This window comes from Artemia franciscana, chromosome 19 (genome assembly GCF_032884065.1).
Source record: "Artemia franciscana chromosome 19, ASM3288406v1, whole genome shotgun sequence".
NCBI classification, from domain to species: Eukaryota; Metazoa; Arthropoda; class Branchiopoda; order Anostraca; family Artemiidae; genus Artemia; species Artemia franciscana.
In genome coordinates, this window is record NC_088881.1 from 5,942,389 (window position 1) to 5,954,982 (window position 12,594).

The window sequence follows — 12,594 nt, forward strand, 5'->3', positions numbered from 1 at the left end:
TAATCTTTCAATAAATAGAGACACGGAATTTAAATATTGACCCAATTTATGATTGTCTTTTGAAAAATGAACCAATAGTCAATAAGGGAATTAAAATTTTACACAATCACCAGGGGACAAGATTACCTACTAGACCAAAAAGAGTTGCTTCAATATTAGCTTACAAGAGGATTATTTCGCAACAGAATAGTTAACTAAGTTTCTATTTTCATAATTTTTCCTCAGTTGCTTTGATGTTCTCATTGAAGTAACTAATAGCTTCTTTTCCCTACGTGGATCAGTAGCGACAATTGTATTTATTATTATTGGTGGTGGTTTTGTTTGTTTTTAGTTTAGTGTTTTTTCTTTTTATCTTGTGCTGAGCGTTATTTTAGTCTTTCGTCTCTACTGGCCGCAGTCTCGTTTGAAGTTTTTTTTTGTGGAGTTTTATCTCTTTGTTGTTTAAGGACTCTTGTATTTTTTAACCAGTCAATTCGTATCCAATTGATATTCATAGTTATTGAGAGGTCGTTGAGGCTGTTTAATAAAATTAATGCAATAATAGAAAAGTATTAATTACGTAGTGTAAAAGGTTTGGACTAAGAAGTAGTCGCATTTAATGATGTAAAAAGGAATATTTTTTCCATGTCCGAAAGTGCTACCATCTATTGTTATTATCCATTTCTGTTCAGTATTTTGATTGATTTTGCCTCTCCATTTCTGCTTTTGTGAATGATGCAGAAGAATACTGGGGTGTATCCAGGGGGTAGCGGGTTTTTCTGGCGTCCTCATTCCTTTTTTCTTTTTTTACTCTTTTTAAAATAAACTTGTCAATTTGGTCAATTATTGACGCCCTTGTCACAGTGCCCCCCCCCCAAGATTTTGCTCAGGTCCGCCTTTGGAGCAATGGTATTGCATGTGCCACCTAAACTTGAATGTTCCACTCATTTCCTAAGAAACCGGGGCTTATACTTTGCTACTTTCTAAATAGTATTATAGAAAGTTGACCCATGGCAAAAAAAAAAAAAAATCAAATTTAGAACCAATAGAGATTGATAAAAAAAAAACTTAGTTAAATGCGACATTTTCCGAAAAAAAAAGTTCAAAAGCAAAGGGAAAAGCTAGGGAAACTTATTTGATTGGTTAGTAATATCTTCAGCACACAAACCACGAATTTGAAATACAAATGAACTCCGTGACAATCAGTGGGAATGAATTTGTGGACATATCCCATAATTTTCTCTTAGTCTTGTGATTTTATTGCAGCAACAACGCCCAAGTGATAGACTTGAAGAGGAAGAATATCCACGATAAATTTCTCATCAACTTTTTTCCAAAATTATCATGGAATGGCTCTGATCTCCTCCATGGCGGCGTTAATGATTACAAATAGTCTCTTCTCTCTCTTTTCTCTCTTTTTCGAGTCCATCCCTTGAGTTGATCTCTTTTCAAGGAATGGCCCTGATCTCCTTCATGGCGGCGTTATTGATTACAAATAGCCTCCTCTTTTCTCTCTTTTCGAGTCTATCCCTTGAAGGCCCTTTTTTTATATTCTTTTACTCTTGCCTTAATCATGTCAAGTGAGCGGACTTTTGTACTAACTTTTATAGCAAGACTGGCAGCAGAAGTGATTTTATCATGTAGTTCTTTAGTTACTGTTACAGCAGACTCTAACGTTGGTTCAACCAATGTGCAAGTGTCTTAACGCATTTCCACCCATAATAATGGCTATTTTTGTGCCTCTACATTTATCCTATATACACAATCCTAATTCTTTTGAACTCTAAGTTATATCAAGGTGCGTTCTTAGCATCTGAACTACATTCTCTTCTTCTTTCGCTTGAACGAAATTTGAACTCTCGTATTTATTAGAATATTAAATTGCAATTTTTAACTAAAATATAGCCTAGATATTAAAACGATCAATATGGAATGTACAAATGAGTAAGGTAATGAATATTGCTTCTGTCAGCATGGCAAGCTCAACTCTCTGTCACCTACTGCTACTACTGCTACTACTAACAACTCACCGCAGCACTAAGCCGCCTGAGACCAACACAGCTACAGACGCTCCTCCATCCAAATCTATTTAAAACCTCCCTCCGTACACTCCCAGGAAGTTTTCCCATTTCCCTTATCTATTCCTTTACGATGTCCTCCAACCCCAACAGTGGACAACCTGCATTCCGCTTAGCCCTAGACGGTTGGCCAAAAAGGACAATCTTCGGCAATCTGTCATCCTTCTTCTACATAACTTGCCTTGAACTAACCTTTTCGTACAGCCTACTGTTTGGAATACAGTAAGTCAGCCTGCTACCCAAAACAATCGGTTGGCAATTTCTCTGGATAACATCCAGCAAATTTCTGTCACCCCTTTTTATATATTTTTAAAAGGTATTTCATTTTTTTTACATCTTTTCTTTCAAAATTTCTTTCAATCAGTTTCTTTTAAAATTAACCAGAATCCTTCGGTCTCGCTTTCTACATAGTCAATGCTAACCCTGTGAAGTTTCTTCTCAAGTTGTTTTAGTTGCATGATAAGTAAAATTGACCTGTCATAATACCTTCTTCGGTTGCCAAATCTTTCAGGTACTCTTTGACTCTCAGGAGCTGGCGCATAGTTCCCAAAACTCCGTTGGTGTCAAGTTTCAGCTCCAGCCAGTCCTGTCAGCTCTGTCCTTCAGCTTCGGCCCCAGTCTTTTTATAGTAACTTCTAATGTTGTTCATTGATTTGTCTGGATGATACAAGCCCGGAGAAAAGTTGAAAATAGCGGTTGATACATATTTTCCAGATATGTTTTAAAATATATTCAGCTTCTCATTCGCCAAAATGTCTTAAGTTTTCACCTGCTTCCACTTTGAGATAGAAATCTAACTAAACTGTCATAAAAAGCACAGTTATAGCTTGGTTATTAATATTGTTTTATTTTATATTGTTATTAAAAAATTGTTTATTTTATATTGATTATTTACATTGTTTATTAATACTAACTTTAGACTCTGCTTCCGATGAAAAGTATGAATCTGTTCGTAATCGTAACCATTGTGGTGTTGTGACTACCTCAGCATATCCACCCGAATCGTTGCTGAGCCAGACTTTACATATTTGCTGTTATTGTCATCAAAAGTACAGTTGACAGTTCAGCTATGTTGTTTATTAATGTTTTTATGACCATCCCTTCTATATGAAGTTGCTGAAGGGGAGGGGGGAATACATAGTGGCCATATTGTTTCTACTTAAGGGTCTCTAAATGGGGACCCTTTGATTCTGAGGTATGGCAGATACACTCAATTAGCAACCTGGATGCATATAATCTCTTGATATAGTTCAGCATCTCCCTCAAAATTCCCTAAAAGTATCAACTTAGTATCTTTAGCTGTTCCTGAGACTATGCTTCAGCCTCAATTTTCTCTATATTTTCCCATTTAGTTGACAGTTCATTTATGTTGCTTATTAATATTTCTATGATCATCCCTTCTATACAAAGTTGCTGGAGAGAGAATACATAGTGGCAACATTGTTCTTTACTTAAAAGTCTCTAAATGGGGGTTCTTTGATCCTAAGGTATGGCAGATACACTCAATTAGCAACCTGGATACATATAATTTCTTGATTTAGCTCAACATCTCCCTCAAAATCTCTTAAAAGTTCAACTTAAGATCTTTAGCTGTTCCTGAGACTATGCTCCAGCCTCAATTTTCTCTGATATCTGTATGGATTTATCCCTGTCCTTGTTGCTGTATCCCAATTGTTCTTTCGTTCCTATCATTCCAATTAGTCCTTTTCCTGAATTTGTTCCCGTTTTCCTTCCTTCCTGCGTTGCTTTGTTGGAATACACCTGTGTTTATTTTGTTTTTGTAACTGGGTTTGATGTGTTCGTTCCTTTTTTCTTAGTTTCAGTAGGCTTTGGCAGTGGTATAGCAATCTATTCAAAGCCTCCCTCTTTACACCTTCCCAGGAAGTTTCAGTTTCCCGTATATCTTTACTTACGACCTCCTCCTACCATCTTTGGGGACGACCAGCTTTTTTTCGCCCTAAAGGATTGGCTGACAAGGACGATCTTTGGCAATCTGTCATCCTTCAGCCGCAGAATCTGTCCTATCAACCTCAACAACAAAATAACCTTAGGGTATTTTGGTTTTCAGGTATGAATAGAACTAAGATGAGTCTAGGGGAAATGTTAGGAAATACTATATAATATATATATATATATATATATATATATATATATATATATATATATATATATATATATGTATATATATATATATATAAAATAGGAACTATTTTCGTTTTGATTCAGTTCAAGAGTATTTAGCAATTTATAACTGATTTAAGTCATAAATTATTATTTTAGATAGCTATTCAAAACAGTTACCTCCTGAACAAAAGAGTCTGTGTCACATTGGTGCTTCACAATGCTATAAGAGCTGTGGTGAAGAAATTGAACAAGTAAAACAATTAGTGTCTGCTGCAGTGCTTTTGCTGAAAGAGGAGGAGGGTAACCGTGAAGGTAAATTTCATCGTGCCCTGAAAAAAGGGTATATCTCGCACTCTTTCAATTTTAAATAAGAGTGAAAATTATTTCCGATTTATTATTATGAGTAATTATAAATTATAATTAAATAGTTCTCACTGTTTATTGTAATTTTTTATCGTTATTATAGTTTTATTTATTATTATTAGTAATTATTATTAATCATTACTATAATTTATTATTACAAATGTTACTAATGTTGTAATATGACCATATTCATTATTATAAGTTATTTTTCTTATTATATTATTATTCTAGTTATTTCTTGCTATTGCTATAATATATTCTTATTTACTGGCCTAAGGTACATACTTTCTTTAATGATCCCCCTCCCCTCATAGTCTGTCGGTCCTATATATTGATATGTCACATATGTTCAGTGAAGCAACAACTATCTAGCAGAAAACAGTTGTTCATTAGACAGACGGTTCAGATGCACTAAATAGAGGTATTTATTATAAATGATAAGTTGTATTTTTTTTTATTATTATAAGTGGAAATAAGTAGTAAATGGCCACAAATGTGTAAATAGATGAGCATTTTGGAGGACTGATTCTGATTTGTTCTAGGATTAAGATTCTAACAAATCTAGAAAGATTTCAGTTAATTAGGTTAACACAGGTAATAATTAAAATATGGCAAATAAATATGTATGGTATTTTATTTTCTAAATCACTCTCTTTTTTTATAATTAAATGAAATACAGAAATGTACAACAGTGGAAAAAAATTAGCGAGCTTTTTGGAGTTTTTCATATTGTTTTTATTGTAATTTTGTCTTTTTTTCTAGTTTCCCATTAAATTTAATTGAATTTATGATCTGTTCTAAATGCAATAACAGACGGAGTATGATGTAAAAAGGAAAAAGACTGAAAAACGACAAATAAAATAAAATCGAAATTCTTGTCATAATACAATCACATACCTAACATCACTTTTAAAAATTACATTTTTTTCAGCAGCTCTTTTAAAATCTTTGATATCAAAATAACTATATGCTATTAAATGTTATAAATGCATATGTTATACAAAATAACATATGCTATTTAATGCAAGCTAGATTTAAAAAAAAAAGGCTGGTGGAATTCATCTTAACAACATAATTACATTAATAAAAACACGACATATTTAATGTTTTAAAACCGAACACCATGAGTGTTCATTGATTCTTTTTTTATACACTTCAATGCATTAGGTTCTATAATATCGTATCTCCTGGTGGCCCAAGAATCACTCACCTAAGGTGGGAGGCCGAGGAGATACATCGCTTATCGGTAGTAAATTTGCCATAGTTATTTGTTTCCGTTACCGAGAAGGTGCGCCAAAGAAAGAGCAAGCTACAAGATTTGGAAGCGCGCATGCGTTCTACAATTTAGCTATTGGTCTTCCATGTTGACACAAAAGGGAACTCGAAAAGACAAATATCGTTAAGCACAACTTTTTCTTATAAATAATTTCTAGCTTACTTACGTGGAACTGGAATTTTTATTCTTCCATGTTGACTAAAAAGGTAACCTAAAAAAATATTAATATACTTAATCAGAATTTTTTTGTTCAAATAATTTATAACTTACGTGAAACTGAAGATTTTTCCTTCCATTTTGACTCAAAAGGGAACCTGAAAAAGACAAATATCAAATATTAGTCATGTTCTTAAGCAGAATTTTTGTTTAAAATAATTTCTAATTTACTTACGTAAAACCGAAGTTTTATCTTCTATGTTGGCTCAAAAGGGAACCTCAAAACGACAACTGTCGAATATTAGTCATATGAATAAGCACAATTTTTTGTTTCAAATAATTTCTAACTTACTCACGTGAAACTGAAGCTTTTATCTTCAATGTTGACTCAAAAGGGAACCTGAAAAAGACAGCTATCGAATATTGGCATCCCGGACGGCACACTCACGAAAAGTTTTTAAATTTTTGGTAAGTGTAATACCCAACTGCCGCATCGAATCTAAATGAGGGATGGAAAAAATTTTGACCTTAGAGGTTTAGGAGGCGATGGAGAATTGAAAGAATGATACCCACGTTTGTCAACGTTAAGCGAAAGACCGATTTTAGTAAAAAAAAAAAGGAAACTTTATTAACCATCTGCGATAGTCTGAGTTTAGACCAGCTAATTAGAAGAGTATCATCAGCATAAGCAAGGTATGAAATATGAGTTAACCCAACAAAACACATAGAAGATACATTCTCAAGAATACTAAAAATAAAAAAACAATAAAATACTTGGAGATAATACTCCACCCTGCCGTACACCCCGACAAACAGGGACAATAAAAGGAGAAAGGGTATCATTAGTTTTAATTCGAAGATAGGATTTACCATACCATAGTTTAAGAAGAAAAATCAGCGAAAGGTTAATGCCGTGACTATAAAGAGAATAAAAAGCCTGACTATGCAATACTATCGAAAACCTTGGAAAGATGAAGGGCACAAATGTCAAGACCATACCCTTTAGCAGAAGCATCTTCAAATAGGCAAGCCAGCGCACGGTGAGCAACCTATGTCAGATCGATGAGCAACGATGCCTGCAAGGATGCCACGATGAGCAACGATGCCTGGCAACCGATGCCAGACCAAAAACTGAGCTGGTTCTCCTTAAAATTAGTGTTAAAATTGATAAAAGGAAGTAGGGTATATTCAAGGATTTTACTAAGATTACAAGTAACCGTAATTGGCCTGTAAGAAGAACAATCCAATGGATTCTTACCTCACTTAATAACGGAAGTGACAGTTCCACACAAAAAGCTATCAGGAACAAGAGAACAATAAATACACATTTGGAAAAGTAACTGTAAATGGAAAAACAAAGACGGGTAATTTACTTTAAGATGATAAACACTAATGCCATCAACATCAACAGAGCTTGATTTCAATTTCTTAGATTCAGTTTCTGATTTCAGTTTCTTATTTCAATTTCAAGTTTCAATTTCAATTTCAGTTTCAATTACAGAAATTGTAACTGATTTCAGTTTCTTAGCAGATGCAATTACAGCATTAACAGAAACAGGTAGAACTTGTGCCTGAGTCAAGGAACACGGGAAAACCGAATCAAGCATCTTTGAGTAAAATGCGTGCACTGCTTAATTCACTTTAGAAAATATAACTGAATAATGGTTAGACCACGCAGCTGGTGAGCTGGGGCAATTAAGATTTGCTGAGTTATCTAATTTCAATGAATTAATCACTTTGTTCCGTTCATTCTAATCCACATCTAATTGGTAGTCTGACATATATTATATAATATTTGGTGCAATCATGTGAATATCGTGTTAATATATGGGCAATTTTAGGAAGAAATACTGTATTGATTTTTGCCACAATTCTTTAATAAAGATTACGGTATTCAAGCACAAGGGCCATGAAAAGTATTTTTCATGCATAAGCAATGTATGCATAATAAGCAGCATAAGCAAGGTATGCAATATCATTCTTCTAATTAGCCGGTCTAAACTTAGACTATCGCAGAGGGTTAATAAAGTTTCTTAGTCTTTTACTAATTTTTTTTTAGTAAAAAATATAAATTTAAAAAATACAAAGAAATTTTGTATTTCTATTATACTTCCTATATATTCCACAATCTAACTGGTAGGACATTCTAATCCTTTATATCGGCTTGATCGCAGACGTTTTTTTTAAACACATGCTTAGTTTTTGTTTTATTCCAAATACAATTCTAGGAATAATTCCACAGAAACAATTACAAACATAATATTACAAAGAGAAATACTTCTAAGTATGAGAAGGTCTGCCCCCTTGATCTTAACTGTAAAGTTTGACCGTTTGTCTTAATCCTTTATGAACAATTGTTCAAACATATGGGCCGCTTAATTGGAATTAAGTTAGAAAAAGTTTTCTCAACTGAAAGTAAAGAATAACATTAAAATATAAAACGCACAGAGATTATTCCGTATATGAGAGGGTACCCCCTCTTCGACCCTCGCCTTTTACGATAGTCTTTGAAGTCCTTGAAAAATACTTTTCATGGCCCTTTTGCTTAATACCTTAATCTTTATTAAAGAATTGTGACAAAAATCAATACAGTATTTCTTCCTAGAATTGCTAAGTGTAGACACTCCGAAAGGCTGAGGAGGGATTGCTAGATGTTTTCGAGAGACATTGCCTACATATTGTTTTGGGTACCCCACTGACTGACCGTATCTCAGACAGCAAGCTGTACAAAAATTGTAATTCAATACCTTTTTCTAGGGTTATAATAAGAGAAAGGTTGAGATGGCTAAGGCACGTTCTGCGGATGTAAGATGACAAATTGCTAAAGGTTGTCCTTGTTGGCCAACCATATAGGGTCAAACGAAAGGCAGGTCGTCCCCAAAATCGGCTTGGAAGATATTGTAAGGAAATATTTAAGGGAAATGGTTACTTCCCGAGAGGGTGTAAAGAGGCAGGTTTTGAATAGATTGGGATGGAGGAGGAATGTGCGTAGCTGCGCTGTCCCCAGGTGGCTTGGTGCTGCAGCGGGTTGCTTATTAGCAGTAATATATATATATATATATATATATATATATATATATATATATATATATATATATATATATATATATATATAAATAAGTTGTCTGTGTGTGGGTCTGTCGGGTGACGTCATGTTTGTTTGTTGACTGACGTCATGTTTTCGACTGACGAAATTACAGACCGGGACATCGGGACACAAATGACGACCGGGACACCGGGACATAGGGAATATAAATGACGATCCGGACACTCAAAGAGAAAGCGACCGGGACACAAGGAATGTTCGATTAGCAATCACCATCAACAAAGCACCGGGACACAAATGACGACCGGACACAGGGAGTATAAATGACGACCAGGACATAAGTAAAAAAAAAACTAAAAAAACTAAAAAAAAGGTAAAAACTGCAAAAAATAAAAAGAAAAAAAAAACTAAAAACTAATAAAAAAGCTAAAAAACTAAAAAAGAAAAAAAAAAAGCAGAAAACCAAAACTAAAAAAAATTAAAATGAAAAAAAACTAAAAAGGTAGAAACTACAAAAAAAAAAAAAAAACTAAAAAAAAACTAAAAAAAGAGTAAAAACCAAAAAAAAAACTAAAAAGAAAAAAAGGGAAAAACACAAAAATTTATTTCATCATATACCAAATTAAAAACGAATGTTTGTACAGACCGGGACACTGGGACACAAATGACGACCGGGACACAGGGAATATAAATGACGACCGGAACACAACTACAACGGGGACGCCGGGGGGCACGGGGGGATATATGAATGACGACGGGGACACAGGGAATGTTCGATTAGCAGTCACCATCAACAAAGCTCAAGGGCAATCATTAGAATCATGAGGTATAGATCTGAATACAGATTGTTTTCCAATGCACAATTATATGTTGCATGTTCAAGAGTTGGTAAACCTTGACAATCTATTTATATGCACAGACAATGGGATAGCGAAGAATGTTGTATATTCGCAAGTTTTACGTAGTTAAAAACATATATATATATATATATATATATATATATATATATATATATATATATATATATATATATATATATATATATATATATATATATATATATTCACAGTTGGGACACAGGGACACAACTACAATGGCGTGTAACTAAAATGGCGCGTAACGACTTACCCGCGCGGGGGGGGGGGTCTTGGGGGGCGCGAAGCGCCCCCACCAACTAGGTGTTGGGGTGTATAGATCTGAATAAAGATTGTTTTCCCATGCACAATTATATGTTGCATGTTCAAGAGTTGGTAAACCTTGACAATCTATTTATATGCACAGACAATGGGATAGCGAAGAATGTTGTATATTCGCAAGTTTTACGTAGTTAAAAACATATATATATATATATATATATATATATATATATATATATATATATATATATATATATATATATATATATATATATATATATATATATATATATATATATATATATATATATATATATATATATATATATTCACAGGTGGGACACAGGGACACAACTACAATGGCGTGTAACTAAAATGGCGCGTAACGACTTACCCGCGCGGGGGGGGGCTTGGGGGGGGGCGCGAAGCGCCCCCACCAACTAGGTGTTGGGGTGGTGCCAAGCGCCACCCCAACAGCTAGTATATATATATATATATATATATACATATATATATATATATATATATATATATATATATATATATATATATATATATATATATATATATATATATATATATATATATATATATATATATATATATATATATATATATATATATATATATATATATATATATATATATATATATGTATTAATACGCGCACATGTTCTGTGAAAAACCATTGAAAATGATATCTCTGTAGAAGCTAATATACTAATGTTTATTTTTCATGAACATCCAACGGATTCTAAGAAGATACTGATTATTTCTGTTTTCTATTCGAGCCCCTATATTTGTTATTGAATATTTTATCTTTTTCGCACAAAGCACTTCTTCTAACGTGAGCAGTCGAGAATTTTTTTTACATCTATTCCTGACATGTGGCATCGCTGCTTGTAACAAAATCTTTCAAGTCTCCCTTCCTCCCTTTGACTCACTTACTGGGGGCAAAGCAAATCTAGTGGCATTTAGAATTTAGTATCAAAATTGCATCTAAAGCTCTTTCCAAGCACTTGAACTTTTTTCTTTTCTTTTCGCTTCAGATCAAATTTTACAAACTAATGAACTTTAAGAATTTATTGCACAGTATTTTTTGACATTTTGAAAATATCAGTTTAAGTTTACATACCCTTAATGCCACCTCCCCCTTCATAGCCAAAGTTTTCACTAGTGCATAAAGAGCTTCCTATTAATTTGTCTCGTGTTATTTCAGATAATTTATTGTCAGGCCTGAGCTTATTGGGAAGAGCAATTGATATCTGTACCCGTCAAAACTGCTCATTTTTGGCCTTTAAGCTGTGCTTAGAAGCTAGCTCTGCGTGTGTTCATCTTGATTTTTATGCAAAATCTGTACCTTGGTTGAAAAGAGCCACTGAAATTGACACGGGAAGCAATATTCATAAATTGACCGCCGTTGACTTGCTGCTAAAGAGTTTAATATATGAAGGTACGTTCTATTATCCATTAAATTACCTTGGTTGTTAACTCAGTTGAATTTATAAAGTCTATGTATCGTACTGGTTGGAAAGAGCCACTGAAATTGACACGGGGAGTAATAGCCACAAATTGGCCGCTGTTGACTTGGAGTTAAAGAGTTTAATATACGAAGGTACGTTCTATTATCCATGAAATTACCTTGGTTGTTACCTCAGTAGAATTTATAAAGTCTATATATCGTATTGGTTGCGAAGAGTCACTGAAATTGATACAGGAAATAACGCTCAAAAATTGACCGCTGTTGAATTGTTATTAGAGAATTTAATATGTAAGACGTGTTTTAATTATCCACGGTTCTATGCCTTGGTTTATACCTTGGTTGACTTTATAAAGTCTATATCTCGGTTGAAGATAGACACTGAAATTAACATAGGTAGTAACTCCGCCACAGTCTAGTAAAGAACGAACTCTATCACAAGGTAACCGAAACTTTTAAAACGCCAAAAACTTTCGGGTAAGGAAGAATCGCAATCTGAAGCTGATTCACGAATGGTAACTATTATATCGATTAATCTAAATCGCAAAAGTTTATTTCTATTTTTCTTTCATGGGAATCTCGAAAAATAGCCTGAAACCCCACAAAAATTGTGTCACATCGAAAGGAAACTGCACCATTGGAACCTTTATAGCCGAAAGCCTCATGTGGGAGAATTGCAGTTCTCCATCTGGAGTAACGGGAAAAATCACTTTTTCGTACGCGAAGCAGGGTAGTGTCTCTTTTTCATTCTTGTTTTATTTTTCTTCGTCGCTAGTGGGGTTGTGGAATATCACGCCTCTCTGGCTCAAACCTGACTGTTGTTTGAATTAAAATCAATTTGCCATCAAGCCATTGACCAATTGAAGACAAAGCCAAGACAGATAGTCTGAGTGAGAGGAAAAGCCGGCTTGAGCCTTTTTCAGGATTGTATAAAAATGATGCCATTTTTGCTTATT

General features: G+C 33.9%; 1 protein-coding gene across 2 annotated transcripts in view; it reads left to right on the plus strand.

Moving 5' to 3' along the window:
• LOC136039217 (uncharacterized) overlaps positions 1 to 12,594 on the plus strand; it is a 91,612-nt gene that overhangs the window by 19,869 nt on the left and 59,149 nt on the right. For both annotated transcript variants that reach the window (XM_065722748.1, XM_065722749.1), the window contains 2 exons: positions 4,338 to 4,493; positions 11,378 to 11,611. The gene's annotated coding sequence lies outside the window, so the exon portion shown is untranslated. The remainder of the gene's footprint in view (positions 1 to 4,337; positions 4,494 to 11,377; positions 11,612 to 12,594) is intronic.